This window comes from Miscanthus floridulus, chromosome 13 (assembly GCF_019320115.1).
Source record: "Miscanthus floridulus cultivar M001 chromosome 13, ASM1932011v1, whole genome shotgun sequence".
NCBI lineage: Eukaryota > Viridiplantae > Streptophyta > Magnoliopsida > Poales > Poaceae > Miscanthus > Miscanthus floridulus.
The window spans coordinates 34,264,283-34,284,433 of record NC_089592.1 but is presented as its reverse complement, the minus strand read 5'-3'; the positions used below and the strand labels follow the sequence as shown (position 1 = coordinate 34,284,433).

General features: G+C 45.7%; 1 non-coding gene across 1 annotated transcript; it reads left to right on the top strand.

Annotated features, from left to right (window-relative positions):
• The first annotated feature begins 12,594 nt into the window (after positions 1-12,594).
• Positions 12,595-12,701, top strand: LOC136502442 (small nucleolar RNA R71). Its single transcript, XR_010770580.1, has one exon. It is a non-coding gene; the product is annotated as a small nucleolar RNA R71 (small nucleolar RNA).
• The last annotated feature ends 7,450 nt before the right edge of the window (positions 12,702-20,151 follow it).

The window sequence follows — 20,151 nt, the reverse complement described above, 5'->3', positions numbered from 1 at the left end:
CTTGCCATAAGGGTGTAAGGAGCTCACGTCCAGAATCAAAAATTTCTTCATAGTGGACCAAGTGTGACCGCTTAGAGTCCGACCACGAGAGAAGGAATTAGTTTTGTTCAGCTTCGAGAGGCATGAAGTCTTCCAGAAAAAGCAAGCACATTCACCGCGAGGTGAAGTGTGCCCACTTAGTCCCTAAGCCTGACAGTAGATGATGTAGTAATTTGGTGCTAGGGTCCAAAGTAGAAGAATAGAAGACCAACTGAGCAGGCAGCCAGTCCTTGGGCGTAGACCTGAAAAGCACATTCACCGCTAGGTGAAGTGTGCCCACTTAGTCCTCGAGCCTGACAGTAGGTGATGGAGTCACATGGTGCTAGAGTCAGAAATAGAGAAATAGTAAAAAACTAGCCAAGCAGGCAGCCAGTCCCCGAGCTACAAGCGGAGACATTGGAGGAATCCAACCATGGAGAAAAAATAGGAGGAATGGCTATATAGTAATGATTACTGAGCCTCAATAAATGGCAGAGAAGTCAGCGATTATTCGGCGAGTAATAACCAACGGAGGCAATAAATGAGCGACATGGGTGGCAATTATGCAAAAGCCCATGCTACGGCCCATTAATCTGTGTCAGAGAATTCAGAGGGGCACAAATTGCGGGAACAGTTTCCCAAAAACCCTCGAATGTGAGAGGGTGGGGAAAGTGCTTTATAACTGCTTCGTCGCATCCCATGTTCATACCTTTGCCACTCTGCCATTCTGTCTTCATCCTTAATCCTCGCATTTCTAGATTTGCTTCCACATTTGCTTCCACCGCCAAACCCCAATCACATCAGAGAGATGGCACCAAAGAAAGGAGCTGCCAAATTGAAGAAAACAAGCCCCAAGAAGGCGAGCGCCGGCGCCTAGCGGTACTAAGAGTGGGTGCCGTCGCAAATGAGAGAGGCGGAGCTTAATAGATTGGTGCAGGCTGGCGTTCTTCCTGACCATGCTACCGCCAGATGGTGGCCAGCCCTCAATGAGTCCTTCCCAATGCCTCATACCGATGAAGTGGTGGTATTCGAGGATTATTTCTGACATGGGTTGGGATTTCCTATTCATCCATTCTTGAGGGATTTGTTGGAGCTTTGGGTGGTTAGTCTGTGCAACCTCCATCCCAATACCATTCTGCACATCTCAATCTTCATCCATTTCTATGAGGCATATCTTGGAATCCTCCCCCATTTCAACCTCTTCCGTTACCTATTTTGGATGAAAAAAAGAGGTAGCGGTGGTTCCAAAGTGGTCGATGGGGTGTACCTTTAGCTACGCGATGGGATGGCAAGTGAGTACCTTACTGTACCATTGAACACATCATTGAAGGGGTGGAACGCTAGGTGGTTCTACATGAAATAGAGTCACCCAGTCGTCTGCTATGACGTCAACCACACCCAGGAGAGTCAGAGGAGCTAGTTGGAGACACCGAACAGCGCTGACATGGAGCAAGTGAGGGAGCTTCTTGCTTTAATAAAGGGCATGAGAACCAATGGTGGATTGGTAGCGGCAAGCTTTATAGTACGCTGTGTGCAGCCCTATAAGGAGAGGGTGCATCCTGCCTTCGAGTTCAAGCGGGAGACCAATGGTACCCGGGGGAGGCCAGAGATGCTGTCGAGGAATGTTTGTGAAGAGCGGGCTGTAGAGCTATTTGCTCTGTTTTCCTCTTTCAACATGTCAAGGTATACGAAGCCCTTCAACTGCAAAAATCTGCCTCCTCAGGTAAATATCTTAGTTGTGTATTCCTAATGCTTTTCATCCTTCTTCATTGCCGAGCAATGGACTGATTTACTTATGCTAAGATCCACTCACAGGATAGGGCGGTGTACTTTTCAAGTGTGCCAAAGGGCAATTGGCCACCAGCTGTGGATGCATGACTACCGACTCAACCTGAATGAAGTGTCATCGGCGTCTTGTCGGATTCCAGAGGCATGGATGTTGGTCAGATGGAGAGTTCTCCCTCGGTGTTAGAGAAAGCCCGAGGGAAGAGGGCAACAGCAGATGAGCTAGCCTAGATGAGGAGGAAGATGGTGGCTACTACTCCCATCAAACCAAGCAACATCTCACTTAGCGATGATCAGACTAGTCGAACCCAAAGGTCCACTGTGTTCGACTGGTCTGATGATGATGAAGTTCTGACGGATCCTCCACCGAGCACGAAGGAGCCTCCGTGTAGCACTCCCATGGGGAATCAATCAAGGGGAGGTGAAAAAGTCCCTAAGCCATAGACAAGGGAAGTCCCCGAGCAGTGAACGAGGGAAGTTCCCGCACAGTAGACGACGGGAGTCCCTACAGGGCAAGCGACGGGAGTCCCCGAGCAACAGGCGGAGGCAAACCTAGAGCAGCAGGCAGAGAGGGCCCCAAAGAGGTAGGCAAAATAGAGGTTGACTATGGAGGAGCCAAGACCTCCCATGTAGAGCATAGGAGTTGACCCTGCAGCTACGCCTAGGGGCTCAGGCAGGCACCGCCGGTTCAAGAAATTGAACCGATAGACCAAATCATAAGTATCCTTGTCTTGGAGTTCCTTTGCTGTAGTTTCTTAACTTTTGTGGTGACTGACAAGTTGACTTGATGCTGAGCAAGGTGTACAATGGATCTAGTCCCGCCCATCTAGACTGACGAGCAGCCAAAGGCTGGCTTTGGGATGGAGGGGATGCCGGTGGATCCCCATCTGGGTGCTCATCAGCACACGAGGGAGCCAATTGCCGCCGTTGGTGGACTTGGCAGCAGTGAACAGTTGCCGTTGATGGCAAACGAGTCGGCGATAGCATCCTCAGCAATGGTAGGTGCCGCTGGGTCCTCTGGAGTAGAAGCTATAGTTACCAGCATCATGCTAGAATCTAGAGCGGAGAATCTTGCGATGCTGAAGGAGCAGACAGCACTCCCCAAGGCATCGGAGGGCATGGTTGGACCCACTATCCAACCACCTAGCCCCCAGGTGGTGCCTCCGGCTACAGCAGAGGAGGACGAGGTGGAGGAGATCGAGCGTGAGGAACCTCAACCCTAAGCTATCCGAATCCTCCAAAAGTGCGGCGATGACATAGTAATTGTCAAAGAGGAGGACACCACCAGGGAGTTCAGGAGACTAGAAACCACCCTTGCTAGGGTGACAAAGTAGATCAAGGTTAGTACTGCATCTGGAATGCTCCTCTTTGATGTTGGGAATTGGATTTTGACATTGTCATTGTGCATTTGCAGGAGATAACTCGGACTGCTGAGCAGCTCTGCCAGCTAATAAAGAGGATGGAGCCCCTCACTGAGGAGAATGAAAAACTCAAAGAGGCGGTGAATTTCTTGGAGAGAAACATCTAGAGGGCCCGCACGTGAATGAGACCTTGCAAAGTCCAATGTGCGGGACCTAGAATACCAGATGGGGGTCCTATCCGAGCAGCTGGCGGCTGCGTTCGAGCAGCTGTGGAGCTAGTCCAAGTAGCTGGCTGCTGTCTCCAAACAACTGATGGGTACCTCTGAGCAGTTGGAATAGAAATCCAAAGAGCTCAGAAGTGTATCTGAGCATAAAGCAGGTACAGTATATCGACAAATGTACTTTGTATTACTGAACAGCCATATTTTTTGTGGTAACTATTGTGCTTGTAAAGCAAGATGTAGAGCTCAGCCAACTATGCTAGGCCATCAAACAACTTCGACAGGAGAAGGCGAAGGAGTCTGTGTGAGCAGACAAACTGCCTGAGGAGCTGAAAGGTGAATACCTCCTGGTCAGAATTACTGTTGAAGTAGTTTCCTTGTATGATGGAACATTGTAACGCTTGCAGGCCACCATCATAAAGCCAAGGCATAGTTTGATGTGCTGGTGCAGGAGGCCAGGACCCAAAGGGATAACTTCGATGCTGTAGTCACCGTAATTAAATCGGTGCTTGACTGCGTTGACCTAGAAATAGGTATTCAGCTCGACGGTAGGCGGCAACATTCGGACACCATCATCCAGAGGTGCAAGGTAGCGTGGGAGAACTTCAAGAGCTTCAACCACAATGTCATTGTGTCTGTCGCTACTCACACCCTTGTGGTGGTTTGATCCCATTACCTAGCCATCGACCTTCAGGCGATAGGGAGTGGGTTCGCTGAAGGACTGAGCGATGTGGAGACCTAGCAGCTGGAGGATTAGGTGGAGGACGCAGCAAAGAAGCTGGCCGATGATATAGACCTGTTTGGTGAGATGGACAGTGATGGTGGAGCTCGATGATCTGCTCAGAGATTGTCATCTGTAATATCTTGACAGTGTAGTTAGAATGCGCAAAAGCGCAAAAAACAATTATGTATGTAAGGAATGTTACAAGGTGCATGTGTATGCAGTTTGCTTGTATTTTTGGCAAAAAAAATCCTCGTAGTGTTGACCATGACGTATTTATATGGAGTATAAGTAGAGTTCGAGCAGTTAGTTTGATACTGACCCCTATGGCCTCAGCTAGCCCATAGTCCATAACGTCGAGCGTGGAGCCTGTGCACGTGTAGGAGGAATAGGTGTGACAAAGGAATCATAGCCGACCACCCATAACGCAAAGCGTGGAGCCCATAGCATGTGTAGGGAGAGATCAGAGACTGGGTCTTCTCCATAGAGAATAGAGCAAAACATGTGCTACTCGGTGATTGTCAAAATAACTTGGAGATATAGGTAGTATAAGCAGCGTCTGAGCAATTAGTTCTGTGCTGAGCCCTCGGCCTTGGCTAGCCCATAGTCCATAACGTCGAGCGCGGAGCCCGTGGACGTGTAGGATGAACAGGCGTGACCAAGGAACCATAGCCGACCACCCATAACGCAGAGCGCGGAGCCCGTGGCACGTGTAGAAAGAGATCGGAGACTGGGTCTTCTCCGAAGAGAACAGAAAAGAAAGTATGATGCTCGCTGATCGGCGAAATATCTTGGAGATTTGGAGCAAAGTGTTCGGCGATTTGGAGATGACTTATTTGGTGATTTTTGGCAAAAATGTGTCGGCGATTAGGAGAAATCGTTCGGCGATAATGGAGAAAACCGTTTGGCGATTTTTGGCAAAAACATGTCGGTGACTAGGCAAAATCGTTCGGCGATATTGGAGAAAACCGTTCGGCGATAATGTTGGAGATTTGGAGAAATGTGGTCGGCGTAGTTATGTCTATTTCATATTGTAGTTCATTATGGAGTAGCATAGAGCTCGGCGGCCGTAAGTGGGGGTTAAACCACAATGTAGAAAAGGTGGAGACAGGTTATGGAGACCAAAACTTTATTCAACATAAAGTGGAGAGTACATATCTAGAGCGTTTCAAGGATAGAAACGTATAAGGTGCTCGATGTGCCACGAGGTGGGAACATCAATTCCGTCTAAGTCATATAGGCAATAAGACCCTAGTCAGGTGACCTCTTTGATGACATAAGGCCCTTCCCAAGGGGAAGAGAGCTTGTGCATCCCTTCGGTTTTTTATTTTCTACGGAGAATGAGGTCGCTGACAGCAAATGAATGACCTTTGATGTTATGGTTGTAGTACCTCCACAAGCCTTCCAAATATTTGGTTGTGCAGATGCATGTGATTAGGCATTCCTCCTCGGCCCTTTTGACATCCTCTGTCCAAACAGCTGCAGCCTGCTCTTCATCAAAGTATCAAAAGGCAATGTCCACTGGTAGTATGGCTTCTGAGCCATAGACCAAGAAGTATGGAAACACACCAGTGCTATGACTAGCTTGAGTATGCAGTCCCCAAACTATAGCTGGTAGCTCATTGAGCCATCTACCTAGGTGCTTTTATTCTTTCTGACATAGTCTCTTTTTAGGGCATCAAGGATCATGCCGTTCACCCATTCGACATGTCCATTTGCTCTAGGATGAGCAACAGAGACATATTTGACAGAGATGCAATGGTCTTCACAGAAGTCCCAAAATTGATGGCCAGTAAATGTAGTTTCGAGGTCAGTGATGATGCTATTCGGGAGACTGAATCTATGGATGATATCTTCAAAGAGCTCAACTGCTTTCTTTACAGTAGCCGAGATGAGTGGTTTATACTCAATCCACTTGGAGAACTTATCAATGGCGACGTATACATACTAGAAGCCACCTAGCATTGGCTTGAAAGGCCCAATCATATCCAGTCCCTAGCAAGGTGGGATGGTTTGTGGCTCTTGTGCGGGCACATGTATTTGCTTGGCAAAAAATTGACATCCTTCACAATGTCATACAAGGTCTTCTATATCGGAGATGGCTGTGGGCCAGTAGAAACCAACTCAGAAAGCCTTGCTGACCAGTGTTCTCGAGGCCACGTGGTTGCCGTAGGAACCAGAGTGAATTTTGAGAAGTAGCTTCACTCCCTCATCTTGGGTGATGCATTTCTGCAGTATCCCTTCCTTGGCACTTTTTCTCATCAAATTGCCATCTACCAGCACATAATGCTTGCTTCGATGAATTAGGCATTCGGTTTCAGTCTTGTTGGCGGGTACTTCGGCGCTGGTGAGGTACTTGATGAATTGTTCCCTCCAATCGGCAGTCGGCGAAGGTATCGATAGTACCAGCTGCTCGGCGGGGGGAACTTCATGTACTTCCTTATCTTCCTTAATGGACGGCACTAGGAGATCTTGAACAAAGACCCCTGGTGGAATCGTGGCGTGAGAAGAGCCCAACTTGGATAAATGGTCGGCGAGCTAATTTTGGTCGCATAACACATGGTGGTACTCGATGCCGTAGAATTTTCCTTCAAGTTTCCTGACTTTGGTGCATTATGCATCCATCTTCTCGCTGGAGCAAGACCAGTCTTTGTTAAGCTGGTTGATGACTAGCGCGGAGTCCTCGTATACCATGAGGTGTTTGATGCTGAGCTCAATGACTATACGGAGTCTATGGAGACATGCTTCATATTCAGCGGTGTTGTTGGAGGCCGAAAAGTGTATCTAGAGAACGTATCAGAGCTTATCCTTTGTTGGCATAATGGATAGAATGCCTGCACCAGTACCATTGATGTTAAGGGCACTGTCAAAGTACATTACCCAGTGCTCAGGGCAGGTGGTGGCAATGGGCTCTTGGATCTCGGTCCACTCAGTGACGAAATCAACAAGCGCCTAAGACTTGATGATAGGCCTGCTTCTAAATTCAATGGAGTAAGTGCCAAGCTCGATAGCCCACTTGATGAAATGGCCGTTGGCCTCTTTGTTGTGGAGGATGTCCCCCAGAGGGAACTCAAAGACCACGACAACCTTGTAATACTCGAAGTAGTGATGGAGCTTATGTGATGTAATCAAGATGGTGTATAGCAGCTTTTGGACTTGAGGATAATGAGTTTTGGGCTCATTAAGGACCTCGCTGATGAAGTATACTGGACATTGCACCTTATAGGCATGCCCGGCCTCCTCACGTTCGACCACGATGGTTGTGCTGACAACACGGGAAGTAGCGGCGATGTAGATCAGGAGAGTTTTGTTTGGCCATGGCACCATCATGATTGGAGGCTTTGTTAGGAACACCTTGAGCTGCTCGAAAGCTGTATTTGCCTCTTCCAACTAGTAAAAGCGCTTGGAGGCCTTGAGGAGTTTGAAGAATGGTAGCCCTTTTTCGCCGAGGCGCGATATGAAGCGGCTTAAAGTAGCCATGTAGCCTATAAGTTTCTATATATCCTTGACACATGTTGGCCATTTCATGTTGGTGATGGCAGAGACCTTGTTAGAGTTTGGTTTGATGCCATGAGCACTGATGATGTAGCCCAACAGTATACTGGATGGAACTCCAAAGATGCACTTTGAAGGGTTCAACTTCCATCAGTACTTTTTTAGGTTGGCGAATGTTTCTTTGAGGTTGGCAATAAGATTGTCAGTGGTCCTAGACTTAACAACCACATCATCGATGTAAGCCTCGATGTTGCGGCTGATTTGTTGATTGAGGCACATCTGGATGGCCCTTTGATAGGTCGTCTCGGTGTTCTTGAGTCTGAAGGACATGGTGGTGTAGCAGTATGCACCGAAGGGCGTGATGAACGATGTCTTGATCTGGTCTTCTTCCTTGAGGGAGATCTAGTGATAGCTAGAGTAACAGTCAGGGAAGGAGAGTAGTTCACAGCCGACAGTGGAGTCTACAACCTCGTCTATCCGAGGCAAACCAAAGGGGTCTTTAGGGCAGTGTTTGTTAAGATCAGTGTAATCAACACACATTCTCCATTCTTTATTTTTTTCGAACGAGAACAGGGTTTGCTAACCACTCAGCATGATACACTTCTTTTACAAATCCGATAGCTAAGAGTCATTTTATTTCTACCCTAATAGCCTCCTTCTTGTCTGGTGCGAATCGGTGGAGTTTCTGCTTGATCGATTTGGTGGCCGGCGAGACATTCAAGAAGTGCTCGATCTTCTTCCGTGGTACCCTCGGCATGTTTGCAGGTTTCCAAGCAAACACGTCGGCATTGGCACATTGGAAGGAGACAAGCGCGCTTTCCTATTTGGGGTCAAGGTGAGCCCCAATCTTCATGGTCTTGGAAGGGTCGTCGAGGCCGAGGCTGACCTCCTTTATTTCCTTGGACATGGCGGAGGCATGGGGAGGCTCTAGCTCTAGGATCTCCATGTCATCAGCGGGCGATGTCTTGTCTTCGGTGACCATGCTAGCCATCTGGATGGAGAGGTCGGTGGCTTTGGCGAGAGCGAGACTCTTTGTCTCATAGGCGTAGGCGATGGAGAGGTTGGCTCATAGGTCTAGAATTCCTACAGGCAAAGGCATCTTCAGCACCAGATACACATAGTGCGGTACAACCATGAACTTGGCTAGAGCTGGCTGACCAAGTATGGCGTGGTAGGCAGTGTTGAAGTATGCGACATAGAAGTTGATGTGTTCGATGCGGTAGTTGATGTCCATGCCGAACTGTACTGGTAGGGTGATCTCTCCAAGTAGTTTAGAGGCACTACCAGGTACCACACCCCAAAAGGAGGAGTCAGAGGGTGTGAGATCTGATAACTCGAGGCCCATCTCCTTTAGGGCTCCAGTAAAGAGGAGATTCAGAGCGCTCCCACCATCAATGAACACCTTTCTAAAAAGCACCTTCTAGATGGTTGCGTCAAGGATGAGGGGGAAACGCCCTATGTAGGGGATGTATGCCCATTGGTTAGCCCTACTGAAGGTGATGGGTACCTAGGACCATGGGCGATAACTAGGGTTGGCGGTGGTGTCTTCCATAGTGACGGAGAGCACCCGCCATGCGGTGGGCTTCTGTTCTCTTCTGCTTTCGGTGGAGGCGAGGCCCTCAAAGATGGTGGCAACCACTTTGTTGTGGTCCTAGAAGGCATTGTTGTTGCCCCTAGGTGGTCAGCGGCCTCCGACTCCATCATTGGTGTCGTCTTCTAGCTTTTTGTCCTGAAACTCCTTAGCCAAGCCGAGGCAGTTCTTCATCTTGTGTTTGGCATTCTTGTGAAGAGGGCATGGGCCATCAAGGATCTTTTTGTACTGCTCATCATAGTTGCACTTGGCAAGGTTGACTGACAGCGGTGATGATGTGGTCTGGTCGGTGGTGGCAATTTTGGCCAGGCTTGGGTCCTTCTGTTCGATCATGGCCGCTATCATGATGGTAACTACGGTCATCAAAGCGGCGATCATTGTGGCATCGGTCGTTGGGGCGGTCGTCATAGCAGTGAGGTGAGCGATGAGTGCCCATATCCTTGTTGAAGCACACCTCGGCTTCCTCGACATCGGTGTACTAGTTGGCAGTAGTGATCATCTCACCAATGCCTATGGGTGGCTTGCTGTTGAACTTGGAGCGAAGCTCACAATGGTAGAGTCCTCGGGTGAAGGTAGTGATGACCTCAGCTTCCATGATGTTGGGAATAGAATTCCTCATCTCGGAAAAGCATCAAATGTAGCTATGGAGGAGCTCGGACGGCTTCTGGTTGATGCGGTTGAGATCATGCTTGGTGCCCAGTCGAGTACATGTAGCCATATAATTGTCGGTGAAGACTTTTTTAGCTCTTCTCAAGATCCGATGGAGTCCGAGGCAAGGCTAGTAAACCAGCTCATGGTGGTGGCATGAGCATGATGGGGAGATAGTTCACCATGACACTGGTGTCTCCTCCGATAGCGTGGATAGTGGTGGCGTAAGCCTATAGCCACTGTGTTGGATTCATCCTTCCCTCGTAGGGCTCGACCCCAGTGATTTTGAAACCACAGGGCCATTGAAGTGTTCGGAGTGCCCTCGTAAATGCTAGGGGCCCTTCGGGGTTGTGGTCGGCGTTAGCTATAGCATTGTCGGCATTGATCTACTCAAGAGCTGAGTCCAGGTTTCTGTACTCCTGCTCGTACTCCTGGCGGCGACGTTCTTTGTCTTCATGGCAACCGAAGCAACATTGCTTGATACTCCATCGTGCATCCTAGAGGTTGTTGAGGTGTACTCGAGTGTCCTATTCGACCTCCTGGTCATGTTGGCGATGGTGTTCAGCGCGGTGGCCCTCGGCTCCCCCCTAGAAGGCAGTGACTGGTTGGCGAAATGGCTTTGACTAGGGCAGTGATTGGATCTCTGCATAGCAGATCGATGAATCGTGCTCATGGAGCATGAAGGTCTCTGATCCTCATGAATCTCATTAACCTGATAGTGCGCCACTTTAAGCATGGCGGTGACCTTGGCGAGCTTGGGTGTCTGTGGGAGGCGGGCGAGCTTGTTGGCGGCCACCGCTAGATTGGTGCTTAGAGTCTTGAAGTCATTGTGGCCGTCAACGTGGAGAAACTCTTCGTTGATGTCATGGTGGAGTGGGAGTGGCCTTCCTTGTGAGTCAAGCCGATTATTTTGAGCAGCCTTGGCCCTCGCAATAGCTGCCTCATTTTCTCGGCGCTTCACGCGGTTGATGTTTTGGTTCTCACAAGCAACACGTTCCTCCTTGGTTTTGCCATTCCAAGGAGGGCTATCAACGCTGACATTGAAGATCATGCCACTCCGGAAGGGTGGGAGAAGGAGTTGCTCGATGAAGGTTTTAGCGAGGGTCTCCATAGAGCCTTGAGACTCAGAGCTTGAATTTTCCTCCAAGATGGTCTAGAGGGATGCTCCGGGGCACCGGCCTATGTGTAGCATGTTGACGGCTGGACGGCAAGCTGGTCGGTGAGTTGATTGGTGTCTCCCACCTGGTCAGTGAATTTTCCCCTTAGGGCATCTTGGTAAGTAGCGGTGATGTTGGTGAGCCCGAAGGGCAGAGCAGCAACTCCAGGAGTTTTCCAAGCAACCTTCGATAGATTTGGATCGAAGGGTGGTCGGCACTTAACCAAAGTATCTAGGGCCAATTCAGTGATGGAGAGGCAATCAGCGAGCTTCCGACTAACCCAATCGATGGATTTGATCAGATCATCATTGTTGACCTACCTCATCTAGTAGCGAGGAAGCAGGCGGTGGGTTGTTGATGAAGGTGACCTCGGAAGTGGTTCCAAGATTAGATCTGCAGTTGTGGGTGTGGGGGTGCTCGGCGTAGAACCGATCTACACCGGCTCGAGGAGCTCTCTGAATCCGTCAGTGTTGATGACCCACGAGATGGATCTGACTATGAAGATCTGGCTGGGCTACAGAAGGGATGAAGAGCCTGTGGAAAAAGCCATCTTGTTTGATAAGGAAACAGCACGCACAGCCCCTACCTAGCGCGCCAACTATCAATAGAATATCATCAGCAATCCTCCGAGGGGTATCTCACGAAGGTAGATTGATCGGCAGAGGAGCGTGAGATCAAGAACAAGAAGGCAATAGAGACACACAAGTTAGATAGGTTCAGGCCGTTAGTATGACGTAATACCCTACTCCTATGGTCTATTGGTTTGTATTAGCTATCGTATGATATTGCGTGAGTTTAGAGGAGGTCCCTACCCGCCTTATATAGTCTGGGGAGCAGGGTTACAAGTCGGTTAGATCTAAGAGATAACTAGAAAGTAATAACTAATTACAGGAATCTTGGGATCATACATATCCTAACAAATCTCATAGTATCTTCAGGATATCTTCTAGATGTCTTGCGGAAGGAGCCGACCAGAGTCATGCCCCGCAAGGCTTCATCTTGTGGGCTGTGCCACCCTTGAGGGCGCAACCCATGTGGTTTGCCGTGGGTATCCGGGGTTATACCCCCACAATTCTCATTAATCCTAGCTTATTCTAAGATCAAATATCTCAAGGATGGTTGCTTAGGATTAGAGGAATAATTACCTAGGTACTTACCTTGGTAATTTGATCATTGTTGTTGTTGATTCTATCCTTCTCTCTATTGTTGTGGAGCAGAGTTGTTGATGACAATGTTTGTATCTTCTTGATATTTAGGGAAATCAACCCCTAAATATTCTCCACATATGTTTTGGGAATTAAAAGCATCTTGAATGACCTGACGATCTTTCCTGTAATTGGCTCGCTGTTTAAGCCAATTCAACAAGATGTCCATCTTGGTTGATAGTGCACACACCTCTTTTGGTACTTCTTCGCTCTTATTGCATGCTTGGATATTGCATTGAGTCTAGCCTTGATTAGAGGCTATCTTCTCCATAAGAGTTTTAGCTTTTCCAAGGGTGGGTGACATAAATGATCCTCTAGCAGTTGCATCAAGTTGTTCATGAGCTTTCTAAGTTAATCCATGGTAAAAGCTTTACATGAGCAACCAATCTTTCATCCCATGATGAGGACAATCTAAAATGTATTCTTGAAAATGTTCCTATGCTTCTGGAATGGTTTCTCCTTTCTACTGTTGGAAATTGGAAATCATTCCTCTTAAGGCGTTGGTCTTGCCTATAGGGAAAAACTTCGCTAGAAAGGCCTTCGAACATCTTGCCCATGTATTGATGTTATCATTGTTGGTGTAGAACCACTGCTTCATCCTTTGTAACACCCTAGGTTTTTGTCACTAGTTAAGCAATGGGTTTGAGCTCAAACAAGACATGTTAAGTGGTGATGAAGGTGTCAAGATCAAATCAACAAGAGCAAGCTCCAACTTAAACTTGAGCAACATGCCTTTGCTTGCTTATTGGCCCATTTTAGATATATATACCTAAGTAATGTTGAAGGTGCTTCTTTCATGTGCCTCACATCAATTTCCACCCACAAGAATGATTGGAAAAGCTTCGTGAAGTTTGGAATAAAAAAGTCACATGAAATGATAAGTTGTAATCTTTCTTGGATTGCTTTATTAAGTGAATGGAATTATAGATCATCACCCAAACCTTTCTACCTTGTCCAAATGACTCTAATTGAAATCTACAACAAAAGTCATGAAGGGTTCATGTTGAGTAAAGGTCAAGAAAATGCCTCAATCGGTCAAGAAATCTAATTTAAGCTTTACCGTGATGCTACTTTGACTTGATTTGAAATATGGCTTATAGTGCTTGCATGGAGTTGTACCTTAAATCAAAGTTGAAGTTTGAGTGGAGTAGAATAAACTTTGTTTTTGGACCAAGAGCTAGATAAACTTGGAACGAAGTCAAACAGAGGCTCGAAGATTGAATCAGCGGTTGTTTTCAAACTTAGAAATATTCTAAGTCTAGAGTTTCACTAAGCAACGACGTTGGCATTCCGTGTTCTCTAAATTTCATTAAGCAACTCGACTTGACCCAAAAATAAAAGTTGGAGCTAAGTTCATGGAAAAGAGCATGCAAAAAGATGGTACCAGTTTGACCTCGTTTTCACCATCAATTTGAATGTTTGATTGTCGCTGTCAATACGCTGACACTAGCAATTTGTGGCTTAATTACCCGCTGATGAAGAGCTCTAATGACTATGTGGCCTTAATCAAAGTTGGAGAGTAATCAGAGTTAGCAAACTTCATTTTTGGCCCAATGTCTGATTCGGCCCGGAAGAGGCCAAAATCGGCTCCCCACCTTGCCCACACCGACGCGCGCCAGGTGTTCGGCAGAGGGTCGATGCGTCGCCCATGTAGCAGAGCGCATCCCCCATTGCTGCCATGCATCCCATGTCCGCGCCATGCGCCGCCCTGCTCCCTGCGCCTCCAAATGTGGACGCACGAGTTGCCCTGGCATCCCGCACTCGCACTCTACTCCTCCTCGCGCTCGCCTAGGCTCTCGCTCGCCCTCTGGCCGCACCAGCGCGGAGCCACCATGGACGCCGCCGCCGAGCTCCGTAGCCACTGCCCCTCGCTCATCCTTCGAGCCCCCTCTATCTCTCCCATGGACCATGGTGTCTTCTCCATCGTGCGCAGCTCCTTTTCGCCTGAAGAAGCCAGCCACTGCCGCCCTTAGGCCAACGCCGGCGTGTTGTGCCGCCGTGGCCGCTCGCTCGCAGGTGGCCAAGCCACCTAGGGCTGCCTCAGGCCAAGCTAAGCGGTCCCCTGGATGCTTGTGGGCTCGGTGGTGCTCATTCTGCCATTCTCCGTCGCCGTCGGCCCTCCTCCGACTGGGTTCTGGCCTCCCCGCCGGCCATCCCCTGCTCGCTGTTCGTTTGATGAAGTGAAGGACCTTGCGCTTGAATATGGGAAAAGGGAGGAGTCTAAGTGCAAATCTGTGACACTGGTGAATAGTGATGAGAAGGGTCAATCGCTGATCTTTGAGTTCAGTTTTCTGCAGGGACCCCGATGCAAGATTTATAGTCCTTTTCTTTGACTTTTGCAGATTTGAATGATCAGTTTTGAAAATTCATAGTAATTAGTAGAAAAATTGTAAAATAGTAAATCGAGACTTTTTCGAATCCTTGTGAAATTATCTATGCACTAGATCTATAATATAGCATGATTTCATTTAAAGTTTTTGCTGTGAAAATCAATTTGTGCAGTTAGGTTCTTAATAATAGTTGTGTCTTGTCTTTTTCATAGCTGCAGTTATTTTGCTCCAATAAATGTGAATTTTTTATGTAGTGCTAATAATGGGATGGTTGATGTCTGGTAAAAATTTCAGGAGTTTAGGTTTGATGGTTTAAGAGCTATAAAAATAACAAATGCCCTATGTTGCCTTGCCCCTATTCTGAATAGGTTTGCATGATTGAATTAATTGGCTTAGTTAAGTTATGAATCATGACTTGATGAAAATACATGAGTTGTAGTAATTTTATTAATATTTTCAAAAAGCTAAATATCATGATTTTTTGTTAAGTAGATCTTGAGTTATACTTGCTTAAATCTCTGTGGCTGTTTCTGTCCAAACCCAGATAGGATTGCCTTGTTGGTATTGTGGGGCCTTCTTAATAGTAGAATTAGCTCTAGGTATCTACAACAAAGTTGTTTAAAATTTTCTAAGATTTCTAAAAAGTCTAGAACTACATTTATTGGACATGTAGAACTCCAGTTATAGCTGTTTAAAGTGGTATGTCAGTTTCTATCTATGTTTTGGACAGAGATGCAATTATTGGATTAATTGACCTTGCTAGCTCTAGAATCATCTTAATATGAGAATAAGAAAGTTGTAGGTGACTTCCTAATATTTTAAAAAAAAGTTATGATTCATGTTTGTTGGAGGTCTAGAACTCCAGTTATGCTTCTCTGAAGTTCCAATCAGTTTTCTGTACCACTGCTGTTTGGGCTGCATGTGCAGTTTTGCTTGTGCAATCATTTTCGTGGTGTAAATAATGTTTGCTGTGGTTGTAATGAATACCAAAGTTGTAGATAATTTCATAATATAGCTTGTGATAAATGTTCATGACCATAGTCCTGATAATTTAGGATCTACAGATTTTGTAAGTTCATGGTCAGATTTTGCATGCTCCCTGTACAGATCTGAATGATTGTGTTGTTTGACTTAGCTATGCTTTGAATCATGTCTTGGACATAATAGAAGAAGTGTAGTTACTTTCATGATCTTTCCAAATTGTTAAAGATCACCCCTTTTGATGTTATAGAGCTCCAGTTATAAGCTTGCTAAGTTGCATAGCAGAATCTGTCCAAGTCTGGACAGAGGTGCTCAATTGTGCTTGATTGACCTTGTTAATAGTGGAATCACCTTGTGAGGTTAATAAACATGTTTTAGATAATTTAATAAGTTTTCTATAAAGTCTAGAATCACCTTCTTTGGATGTTTGGATCTCCAGTTATGGATAAAACAAGTGCCTACTGTGCTGCTGTCCAGATTTCTATACATGTGCTAAGTGATTGCTTTAGCTTGCTCTTGTTTAGCTAAACATGTTGGTTAGTTCTTGGTCGATGCATGGGTGCAATATCTGAACTTAAGTCCACTTGTGTGCCATGCCTAATATGCTTACTATCCCTCTATAATAGGTTGTGTGATATCTAGTTAAATAACTATAGGTGCCTATGTCTTGCACGATCTTATGTTTACCTTGAATGCTATTATGTGCTGCATCTCATATTACCATTCTTCTTATTCATGCACTTGCATCTTGCATCTTATCTAGGTACGCTAGATGAACCACGTGAAGGACGTGAGGTTGGAACCAAACCCGAAGACGATGTATGGTGGACCTATCCCAAAGATGGAAGGACCCCCTGGAGTACATGCCTGAATAGGAGATGCTCACCAAGCGAGTGTCATCTAACAAACACTGACCTAGTATTGGATTCCAGGCAAGACTCGGAGCATTCTAATTCCCCCAATGTTTTACAAAATATTACTCGAGTCCTTTATGATTGATGCATTAGGTTATAAGAGTTGATTGAAACCACTTGATGCATATAATTTCCTTGTCCAGAAATACACCTTTAACCCTATGTAGGTCCAGGATCGAATATAAGCTTAGCCCTGCTTAGACCGATAGAAGTCGGGTGATTTCCTATCACCTGCAAGATATAGGTGGATACCAAAGCACGGTTGGCTATATTTGCTATCGTGGAAAAGAACCATCTGGTAAAAGTAAATGGAGGCAGGGCGGAGTCTATGGTAGGTTCACTCATGTGATTCCGTCTGTGCCGATTAAGGACCATACCGTTGTTGGCACTTCTGACAAGATTGAACGCATGCCTATCACTTAGCTGGCCAGATAACTTGTTCTGACCATGAAGCTGAGTAGCTCAACTTAGGAAGGGCCCTGCTCTGATAAAGTGCACACTCTGGATGGTAGTAAGGATGTGCAGGGAAGCCAGACATGAGCCCAAGGGCAGGATAGTCCTAAATGTCCTGGCAGTTGGTTGTCCCTGATTGTGCGGCGCTGAGTGAACCCGTGACATGTGTACTTGAGTTGTACCAAATGTGACCTAAGGTGACCATTGATCTGGCCCGCCTGGGTTTGTGTTAGGAATAAATTCCTAGCTGGTTGAAATTGATTCAAATCGCCGTCTCTCCTGGATAGTGTGAAACTTAGCTAGCTCCAACATCATAGTAATTGCATTATGGAATATGATGGTTCGGGTAAACATGGAATTACTATACCTGCTATGGTTACTATTGTATGCTCTTAAAATGATATACCACATGTTTAGCATAGGATAGTTGCTAATTTAGAGATGGATAGTTATAAATAACTTGATAACAAAATTATAATGGTATAACTAAGTTAATCACTTTTTATGCAAATGTTGTCAAGCTACCTCCACTTATACAGTCTTGCATAATCCTTGAAGTCAATTTATTTCTGGTTTATGATGGGTAAGTGTAGCTGAGTACATTGGAGTACTCATGGTTTATCCCACCATGTTGTAGGTGAGGTTTTGGCCTGCTGAAGATGGTGGCTAACCGCCGGTGGGCTCAGTGACTCTATATTATTTCTCATATATATGCTTTTATCTGGGGATGTCACTTATGCTAGCAATGTATTTGGAACTTATATTAATGTAATCCTTTGAAAGCAATGTTGTTTTCACTAATCGGTTTTAAAACCCAAACTTATACTATTAATTGTGAAACCATTTGTAATATTATTTCTGCTGTAACTCTATGTATGTGATGTGTATTTGCTTAATCACGTGATCTTGGTTGTGATGTTGATTTATCGAGGTCCTACGTGACACTCGGCGGACTACTGGGTTTATATAAGTGAAAGTATATGCGTGTCAATATGTTAGCGGGGACAGCCGTATTTAATCTTGTCTAAATTGGGCGGTTCTATCACAGTTGGCATCAGAGCAAGATTAAGCATAATACTATCATGTACATAGTTTTAAAGGCCAAGTTTTGGTTTTAAAAAGCCTATTTTAACTAAAACTTTAGCTACAGGCAAACTTATCAAAACTTATTTACAAAACTATGCTAGCGACATCCTCCTTTATGCCTAGTTAAGGACTATTAGGTGGCTATCTAAGTACTAACTTTGGGGGGATGTACTTTATTGCAATTTTTACTTTCGTTGTCCATACGGCGTGCTATTGTATGGATGCCATTCACTTGAATGGTAATGTATGGATCAATTGCCTCTACGCCTAGGTAAGTGTGAGTTGTGAGAGCATGACCGTCCAACTGTTGGTCTAGGGGAGAGTTAGCTGTGGTTACTGGAATATTTACATGGTACACTCATGTATATATGAAGGTACTTAATTGTGGGTATATCTGTTGGGTAGCTATGGATACCGAATTATATACATCTGGGGATGTATATATGGAGAGTATCGTAGTTACTGCTTTCATTGTGTGCTTATTTATCTCTTTTGGGGATGGGCTGTAATGAATTTGCCTGTAGGTACGCTAACCATGAATGCGTAGATTGAATGTAGCTAACGACTAGCTATATATCGAGAGAGTATGTGTTATACCATCGACATAGAATGTGATTGCCACCTTAGGTTGGCAATTTTGTGAGGACGAATAGGACGAGCATGCATCATGATTGTGCTTGTGCATAAATATGCTTTCCTCACTTTGTTCTAATACTAAGTAACTTGTGATCAATGTGATGTTACTATCTTCCTTGTGTGAAGCTAAACAAAATACCTTGTTCCATGTCGCTTGAATAGCTGTGCTCAAAGATAGGGTGTGATTAGCTTTGCCTTGTATGTTTGCTTCCAAAGGAAATAGATGACAAGTTAATAGTTAGCAAAAAGTTCACCTCTTTGAAAACTAAATTGCTAAATATAGGTAAAACTTGTTTTGTAGAGATATCCACCTACTCTGTAAAAAGGAAATAAAAGATAATAGTACCTTACCACCATGTTTTGCATGATATGTGTAGTGGTGTTGCTATAGGTGACTGCTTATTGTGTGCGAACTTTGTGCTTAGTATGAGTCGCTTAAGCTAATTGGATTTAGTATTTCAAAAGGCTTGCTTAAGACCATGATGTAGGTGTGGATGCTCGTTATATAGGTAGTGCCATAGTTGTCACCCCTTTTGTCCTCGGTAAGCATACGAGTGTTGAAGAGTGCTATCCTAGAACAGCATCCAATTTTTGATAATCTCATGGTTGTCGTCTCCAATTAAGTTCTCTCTTAGGAGACTGAGCATGTACACGTGGTTGCTAGCCCTTGAATGTTGCGCTACGAAGACCTTTATCCATGCTTTTGCTTGACCTTAGGCCCAAGCTTAGTTCCCTTGAATGCTTACATGTGTCGCGGTTGTCCTGCTCCTATGTGGGAGGACCCTGCTCAAAAATCCTTGTTGGATCTCATTGCTCCTTCTCCTATGGATGATCTGGTGCAACGCTAATCACTATCTACCCTGCTTTGGAACCTTTTCCTCACAGATCATGTTGTTGCCTTATCAACTGAATCCTTAGTCAGTGCCTTGGCTCTGTCCCTCGAAACTCATTTGTTTTGTCTCCAACTATTCCAAGTCTCTAGATGTTATCAGTCTTGGTCTCATGTTGCTACTTGGCAAGACCAAATCTCATGTTTATCTCTACCTGGTAATCACCTTGGTGGACACAAGGCGTAGATGAAAATTTTGCAAGAGTCCCCTGCTCAGTTGTCTTAGGCAATTAAGCTATGTTCTCTTGCACTATGTTTTGATCTTCAGATCGCCTCCTTGTTGACTCCTAACCTTGTGACTATCTTTGTTTGCTATCCCTCCTTCGCATGGTGCTTGCTCCTATGCAACCAAATTTGTACCACCTAAAAATTCTTGTGGGTTGTATGTTCAATAATGGTGTTATGAGTAGCAACTATGGTGCCGTGACAGAACCTAGGGCCTCCTTGTGGCTGGCCAGCACATGGTTGTGCTAGTGGGTGCACGCTGGTATCGAGGTTTCTAGTCATGATCCATTGCAGAACTACACCGATGTGTTATTTTCACATGAGCACTTCCTTGATTATCTCTCCTTATCTTGTCTAAAGATCTATATGTCGAACTAGATACAATAGGACCTCCTTCTAAAGTTGTCCAAAGGATAACCTTTGAAGAATAGGTCA